Raw genomic sequence first — 9,138 nt, forward strand, 5'->3', positions numbered from 1 at the left:
TTTACATTTTCTGAGTAGTCTGAAGTTTGTGGCAATGCATGTTTCATGCATGGCTTGTGAATGACTGATAGTCGACGTGAGGTTAGGAGGGTAGGCGGCCCAAACACCTTTATGATTGGTTCTCTTGGGTTGAATTAAAAATTAGGTTTGTCTGAGCCCAAACTTAATTATTTTTCTTAATTAAGCCTGGGTTTAAACTTTAAAAGCTTGACCCTTTAGCTCTTGTAGATTAACGGGAAACAGTTATTAACTATAAAAAAGTTATTATGCACTTTTTTTTTAGTGGTAAGATAGAGGAGAAAACGGTGCATGCATAATGGCCTTTTGCTCTTCAAAATTATGGTACTGCTGTTAAAATTAAGCAAAAAACAATAAAGTTGTATAAATGTTAAGTTAAAAATGTATTACGATTTAGTGATATTCATCTTCACTTGTAAGTGAGAGGTTTTAGGTTCGATTCTCGTTAAAGGCAAATTTGAACACATTATCACAAGCTCATTGTGAGGCTGAGCCACTTCCTCCCCTTTAGTATAGATAATATCGTTTGCTTAAAAAAGAAGAAGACATTGAATGGGTTGACAATGGTGGATTAGATTGAAAGAGAACACTGAGGGGAAGGGTTACAATATATTGTTATCAAAATCAGAGTACTCTTCTGCTTGAGTTCCAATCATCTTCCTTAAACTAAATTCAAAAAGAAAATGTGAGACCTAAATTTGATGGTTGATGATTGTTGTTCAAATTCGTCACATACCTAACACAAAACTGTAAAGTGCTGCATCAGCACAGGGCCTACTGAGACAGCCTAATAAACTTCAGTTTATAAGCCTCGTAGGATAAGAGACATACTGATTAAGGCACATCCTTCTTAGCTTTTTTTAGGCCAATAAAGCTTATTCTTACCCTACTCGATTTCGTTTTCATGTCTAAGAGCCAATATAGGTTTTCCTTTACTTAGGAAACCTTTTATAGAACCACCATAGGGCACAGCTTGAGCAATACATCCACCTAACTTTTTGGACGCTCTAATCATATAGTTTTCTCAATATATATGTGTTTCATCTGCATTATTCTCTTAGTAATACCTAATAGTGCTAAAGAAATAACATTTTTGTGTCAAATTTAAATACTACGTACATGATGTTGTAAGTAATACATACAGCCAATATTCAAGGAATCAAATTATTAATCATGGCATGTACATATTTCTACTGTGTCCATCATATGGCATTATTTTCTTTTTTATTTATTTATTGAAATTCGGCTAATTAATCAAGTGAGGGCAGAGCTAAAACTGTGCCATAAATTTCCTCAAATTGGAGAAATTCGGTTAAGAGAAAAGACCACACCACACTTTGATAAAAGTACAATGCTAATTATCCAAATTGTACATCAATGTTAAGAAAAGGGCTTAATCAATCTGGTTCCTCTATGATTCACGTAACGAAGTTTGTAATCTTGAGCACAACCTTATTATTCTGCAAGCCAATGTAGTATTCAAATATGGTACAAAAAAAGTGGTCTCCCTTGTTATTATTATTGTTTCTTTATTTTTAGTTAACCAATTTAATTGACAAGTCAACATTAATTCAACACAAAAGTACATAATTTGTAAAAGAATTTAGTGATGCTCGCTTACTCAGTTTCCATCTTGTACATGAATTTTCAGTTCAAATCTGAAATTAATAATTAACACAAAAAGCCGAGCCAACAAAATTAATGTTATATTTCCTTGCACCGAATATCGACCAAGTAGGGTTTTGATTCTGAAAAAAAAAACAAGCAAACCAAAGACGAGGTACAAGTGACACCATTACAAAGGGCCCTCTAAAACTGTAATTTGAGGCCACAAAAAGAGAAAGACCGTTGTTGGCATCTAGAAAAGACAAAGGGGCTAAACATGGAGACAAAATTTCCACACACAACTTGAGAGGTAGAGAGGGCTTTCGCAGACTTTAAGAAAAGGGGGAAGCTATCAGAATCAGATGGCCTCTTTTCCATAAGGTCACTGTCCTCTATTCCAATTCCTAATTCCCTCCCTCCTCTTTTTCTTTCCCGTATGAGTAAATTTTTTGCATGAAAGTAAGGGAAATCGCGGATCCAAAAGACCATCAATCTATACATAGATATAGATATTAGATCAGACAAGACCAATGTGTAGTCATTGTATTGATCATCACTCACCCCATAGTCTCTTTGTGCTTTTGTGCTTTTTTAGGGTTTTATCATTTGAAAGTGATGAGATTGAGGGATCCAAGGAGAAGGGTACTTTCGTTCATGTGCTCTGTTGCTGTTATGCTGAAGAAAGGAAGGGGGGCTACCACTCCCAGTCTCCCACCATGGTACCATGACCAATTGACCATGCATATTGCTTTGTAGTTTTATCTAGGGTTTTTTGTTTGTTTGGTTTTATTTTTGTTTTTGGTGTGATGATCTTTCATGGAAGACTTGGTCAAAAAGTGAAGGCCAAGCACACGCGAATAAACCAGAGAATGCGGGTGCATGATGATTAGATTTTGGAGACGATGAATGATGATGCTTTCGATGATTGTTGGGTCGTTTTCCAAAAAGCATATAGTTCTTACAAATGTTAGAAGATTCTTTCAAAGTGAGACTTTTCATAGGTTCTCCGTTAACTCATGTTTTTTATTCAATATTTTATAATATTGGCATGGAATTTGTGCCAAAAACATGAGGGGTCAATGAGTTCATAGAGAGTACCACTTTTGAGAGAATCTCCTTAGCATTTCTTATAGTTCATACACATACTCCATCTCTACGCATGCTTCTGTAAGAGTACTATTGTTTGAATGCACGTATAGCACACACTGATTTTGAAAAGTAAAATTAATAATAATTTAAATGATATTGTTCTTCCATCGATCAAGAATTCAGATTTTTGGAAAGTATCATGATCGTCCAATGAGAATGGTTTCAATTTTTTCAAATGACCGATTAGAAGATAACATAATATACTGAGTTTCACATTAGTCAACAAGTTACACGTTAACATACGCATGCACAATTGTACCTAACAAAAAATAATGTACTAAGTTTCACATTAGTCAACAACTTACGCGTTAACCTACGCATGCACAATTGTACCTAATAAAAAGTTATTGGACCTAAGGTCCATGGCACAATTTCAAGGCCACGGACAAATAACTCTATCATTAATACTAATCAGTATAAGACAAATCTCATTCTTGTGTTGAGTCATTGCTTCCAAAATACTTAGTACAAGAGAGCGTTATAATGAAGAACCAAGGAAAATGGGGTGGTTGTTTTCTTGGAGTCATCCCACTTGCCACTGGCCCATAAATTCATCCTGGCATTGAAAATCAGGTTGCGCTTCGTTGTCTGGTTCAACCTGCTTCACCCAGCCCAAATGTAGCTCATGTCAATTTAATTAAAGGAAAACTAATGAAAAAGGTTTGAAAACTTTGAGTTTTAATGATAAGGACAAAATAAAGGGTAAAGTGAATAGTACCAGGATTGACTTTTTAGTGTAAAAATGTAGTTTTTCGTTAAAGTAAACAGTACCGGGTGCTTTTCGTTAAAGTTCCCTTTAATTAATGCCTAATCATGGACATGACTATTTGATGAACTCTTTTGAAAATGCTTTTAAAATCACTAAAACATTTCTGGTGAAATTGATTTGGGTTTCAAAAGCAATTTAAATGTTTTTTGGAAGAAGTGCCAGATATGTAGCTTCTTGCATGAAGAAATTAAAGTACTTTTCCAGGATATACTTGAATTTTTACCGAGGATTGGTTTTAAAAACATTTTTACCAAAAGTGGTTTCAGTCATTTTGAAAACACTTATAAACGAGCTCATAATCATTGCAGCAAAAAAACGGTGTAGTTATTATTTTTTTGGTCGAAAATTAACATTCATTAAATTGAAAGAAGGATTACACGAAGCCAATCCAAAGGAAGTAAAAACCCAACACATATTGGGAAATCCAAATATATAAAGAGCCCAACCCAATAAGCACAAATACTAAAAATTGAAAGAACCCTAATTCTTATCCCCAAAACACAAAATTCAATTACCGTTGCCACCACAAATGCCTTGCCAGCATCCACCAAGGTAGCCACACTGGAGAAAATGATCGAGTGATCACTTCAACCAAGACATCGTAGCACAAAAGTTACAAACCCGCAACCAAAAGTACACCACAACCAAAATTCATCACTAGGAATGTTGATCTAAGAGATAGCCACCAGATCCAAATCACCTTCATCAACCCTTACAAATATATACAAATGTAGTAACAAATGGACAAGGGGTAAGGCTAACAGGAAGGGGCGACACATAGAAAAGGGACGACGCATAGAAGAGAATGGTGGAAAACTAAAGACAATAAAATAGCAAAAGTCGACAATAAATACCAAGGAAGAGGCGAAGAACGCCGAGGGTTCATGCCACCGACTCTCAAAACAGCAACGGGAGGAGGCGATTGAGGGTTGAGCATGGGAGGGTGATAACTATTTAGAGATAAAAGGGCTAGAGAAGGTAGCAGGGAAGGAAGTGCAGTAAAAGGAAGGGGCGGATGAGAATGCACTACAACAAAATAGCTGCTTGGCAAGGACTTTTGTCCTCATTGAAAGTTGTTGTTTTGTCACTGAAGGTTTTCAGCGAGGAAAAAATTCCTCGCTCGTTCCTCATAGTAGGCCCGTTGGGAAATGTGTACAGTGAGGAATTGTTTCCTCACATAAATGATACAGCGAGAGTGGAACTTTTTCTAGTAGTTGAGTTGGAGCGGTGACAAATTCCTCGCTAAAAGGGTTAGAAAGTGGTCGCCAAAACCTTTTGACAACCTAAATATTGATATTCCATAACTTGTGCGAGGATAAAATTCCTCGCAAAAATAATCAAATTCCTCGTAAATATCTTTTGGCGAGGAATTTGTAGGTGAGTTTTCAGCGATGAACATATTATTTCTCGCTACAGATCATATGTTGCAAGAATGAATTTCCTCATTGATAAGTATCTAGGAGACACTCATTTCTTCGCTGTAACAAGTCTATAGCGAGAACTTTAACGAAGGTAAAATTCCACGCTGTAAGTGGAAGATAATTATTCTCATAAGTAACCTATTGCGAGAAGTTGGTTCTCCCTGTAACTGAAATTTAGTGCCAATAATTAATGATCAAAAGTACTATTAGTCCAAAACCAAAATAGCTTCAATGATAATTCATAGTCTACAAAATCAATTAATGTTAACTATGAAAGCTCACATTTTTTTCACAAAAAATTCACATATTCCAGCAAAACAAAAGGACTACTTATAGAGGTAGTTGCTGCCCTTCCATTATTTTGTGTAGGAGTTCCTCAAATTTCTTTTGGTTCTCCTTCAATGCTTGGATATCTTGTTTTGCTTCACCAAGCTCTTGTTTTGTTTCAACGAGCTCTTGTTTTGTTGTCACAAGCTCTTGTTGTTGAGTCTCAAGTTTTTCTTCTAAATGTTTGTCCAACATAGTGTCTTCAAGAGAGACAGACTTTGAAGGACCTTTGAATTACCTAGACTTGTGACCAAGAACCCTTAGAACAATTTCATCATTTGTCAACGTCACAGTACCATTTGGAAGAGTTGTTTCGTTTTTATACTTAGCATCTCTTCCTACAAATGAAAAATAAACTAATGAAAATTAAACTATCATGCTTAGCTCTTTCATGTACACAAACATAAAATCTATCACATTTGGTTCCTTCATATATATATATATATATATCATAAACAGAAAAGCTTCATAGAAAATATACACAACCAGCATATACATAACTAACTTAACCACTTCAGTTTAGCTCCTTCATCCCAACCATTTTTGGTGTTTTAATGTACAACCTCAAAGTAATCAATTGCACTTAGTTGCTCTCCGGCTTTAGCTTCCTAATACATGGATCACATTAAAGTTAATAACTTATTATCCACCTAGAATCTAGATTAAAATTATGAAAAACACATCTTACAATATCTTCTTCATGGGCCTTAAAAGAGTTTGACCCTCATTTATGATTGTAAGTCAAATGAGACCTATTAATTGCATTTTTATTTGAGCGTTCCTACATAGCAAAATAAATTTGGTGACATGAAAAAGATAAACATCACATATGACAACCACAATTCAGTTCATTAATATACACGTGGACCTTGAAACATAGTTTTTCTTTGCAGAAAACATAAGTTCCCTGCGACTTAGAACACAAACTCTTCTAATTATAACTTCATAATACTTCCATACAATCCCAAAATCATATCTATAACTTTGATTTCAATTATAGTCACAATTAACAAAAATTGACTTTTTAAGCCAAACCCTAAAACATGATGTTTTGATCAACACACCCAATGTATAAAATTAAAAGTAATAAGAAAGATTGATACAAAGAAGCTATGGAAATAACAAAGAAATCTGGGAATTTTTACCCTTGTTGCAGGTCGACAAAGGGAACCATCATTTTGTGATGACATGCTGCAGCCTTGGCAACATTCTTGTTAGAGTTTGATTCCTTTTTCTCTCTGCCTTCTTTATGTCCTCTCTGCTTTTCTTGAAATTCCACTGAAAAGAAAGCTTCACAGAAAACTCCAACAATTCCTGAATAAGACTTACTAAGAAAAGCATTGATGTGAACAATTATAATTAAAAACAATAATAATCTAAACCAAAGAAAGCTTTAACCAGAAAACCATTAAAACCATGTACATTAGTCCACCAAGCTTGTGCTATTCGTGATATTATAGGTAACCAAGCAATCTTCCAAACCAACCCCATTGCTACTCGGCTTTTGCTGAGTTTTCTTCTTTCTTGAAAATGATCTCTTCGTTGCAACTGGACTCATAACGCAATGCAGGAGTACTCGTCATTCATGCGAATAAAATCTGCAACTAAAACACGGTTCCCACGTGAATCGTCCATGGAAACCGACCTTCTAACTTCTTAATGATATCCCTCATGGTCTCTTCCAATCTTAATGATGGTACTCTCTCTCCCTTATGCATTTTCCAAATCACTGGAAGCACGTACCAATGATGTCTTCGGAATAACATGATCTCCATGAATTACATCCACATTTTGAGAATAACTCCTTTATGAATCTTGTGCCGTTACCACATTTTCATTTGCTCCGTGGCACCAATTCCAAGACAAAGTTCATGGAAGCAGCCCACGGATATAAGGCAGCTGAAGAATTCACATGTTGGTAATAGCAAGCCAGCTTTGATCACTCAAAGCTCCATGAATTCCAAATCTAGAAACAAGAAACTTCTTCCTGAGAAGAATTGTTAATAATCATGCATGTACGCATGCCCTGTATATATAGTTCCACAATTGTCCAATTCATTAGCAAGCCATTAATTACCTATACATACATGACGTTTTGGAAGGAGAGTTTAATAACAAGTCTACTTGTATATGAAACTTGCCAGTAACACCACAAGATAAAAATTACCTAAACACTACATGTAGAAGCCATGGATGACTTCACAAGTGAGAACTTCTATAAAGATCTTACCACCAAATTTCTTCCTTTTCTTTTCCTTTGTTTTTTTATAGAATTTGCCTAATTTTGTGTCTTTTCAACCAAGATGCACGCCACAAGCAGGTTCTCTAAGTAGATATTGGGTTTCATAAGTTTGGTGACCTAATCATCTTTTTACTTGTACTTGCATATATAAACAATCAAGAAACTTTACAGGAACTTGTAATTAGGAATTAGGCAACAAGATATCAAGGCAACCATGAATTAAAATAACCGAATCCAATACTACAATGAATCAATGCATCGAGATAATAAACAGAGAAAGCCATCACACGAGGCCAAAGTATTTTGAGGCATAATGATTTCAAGTAACAAAACTAAAGCAACCAAGAACCAAGAAATCAAAATAGTCATAAACAAATGCCTCAAAATAATCAATGAAACCATCATTAACCAAGGCAGCCATGAATTAGGGAATTAAGATCTGTCATGAATCAAGACAACAATCACTGATGCTAATAGTAGGGGCTAGGTTGAAGCAATTTTCTTCCCCGTACAACAAATATTCCCAGTAAGTGATATAGGTATAAATCTTCACTTTTTGAACATCGTTAGCATCCGAAACCGAATTAGACCCATCAGTGTTATCAATGGAACCATTTGAATTATCTGATGTTAACGAAGTCTTGGGATTTTTACCTTATAGAAGAAGTTGCGGACTTCGGTGTGCAATTGGTGTGGTTGTGGTGTGTATCAGAAGATTAGTGAATTTTGAGGGGTTTGTTGCTACAGATGAGGGGAGGACATGTTCAAAACTCGCCGGGTTTGCTTCTAATTTCGAAAAGGTGGAATTGGGCTAGGGTTTGCAGAGGTGGAGGCGTGTGGAAATTTTTGGATGAAGTCTCAGTTAAAGAGAAATTGAGAAGATTTTGATGAATGCAACTCTGAGATTTTGAGAACAAAATTTAGGGTGGAGGTTAGGGTTTTGTTTCTGGAGAGGAAGGGCAGAGTTGTGAGAGCAATTCCACCCCTACGGACTTTGCGCCAGCACCCAGCGCATTTATCCACTCAAGTGAACAGTAATAGACTGGAGTGAATAGTAATAGACCAAGGCATCTCCACCCCTAAAAAAATGCGTTGGCACCCAGCGCATTTATTTGGTGTGTTTTTTTTTTTAAAGTTTATTTCGGATAAGATTTTTAACCAATTTCGGATAAAATTTCAAATAAACTTAAAAAAAATACACACTAAAATAAAATTACATACTCATCAAATAAACTATAAAAAAACACACTAAAATGAAATTACATAAACTCATCAAATACACTTTATTCTTCAACCACAAGCTTTTTGGTATTTTTTTTCACACAAAAAGTATATGAAAGCTTTGGTAGAAAGTGTAGAAAATATTGAAATGTGGTGTAAGGTGGAAGATGAGGGTTAGGTATTTATAGAATTTTTTTCTTTTTTTTTAAACTTTTCTGTATTTTTTAATAATTTTTATGTATTTTTTAATAAATTTTAATTTAGTTAATTAACGTGGACCGTTGATCTGTGATCGGACGGTCCATTTTAAAAGTCAAATTTAAATTTTTTTTACCGTTGGAAATCCAACGGTCTACAAAAAATAGCCGTTGGAAATCCAACGGCAC

General features: G+C 35.1%; 1 long non-coding RNA gene across 1 annotated transcript; it reads right to left on the bottom strand.

Annotated features, from left to right (window-relative positions):
- Positions 1 to 5,168: 5,168 nt before the first annotated feature.
- LOC126598375 (uncharacterized) lies at positions 5,169 to 9,138 on the bottom strand. Its single transcript, XR_007614805.1, has 2 exons — positions 6,435 to 9,138; positions 5,169 to 5,627 (listed from the first exon to the last, which is right to left on the bottom strand). It is a non-coding gene; the product is annotated as an uncharacterized LOC126598375 (long non-coding RNA).

Source organism: Malus sylvestris, chromosome 14 (assembly GCF_916048215.2).
Source record: "Malus sylvestris chromosome 14, drMalSylv7.2, whole genome shotgun sequence".
NCBI lineage: Eukaryota > Viridiplantae > Streptophyta > Magnoliopsida > Rosales > Rosaceae > Malus > Malus sylvestris.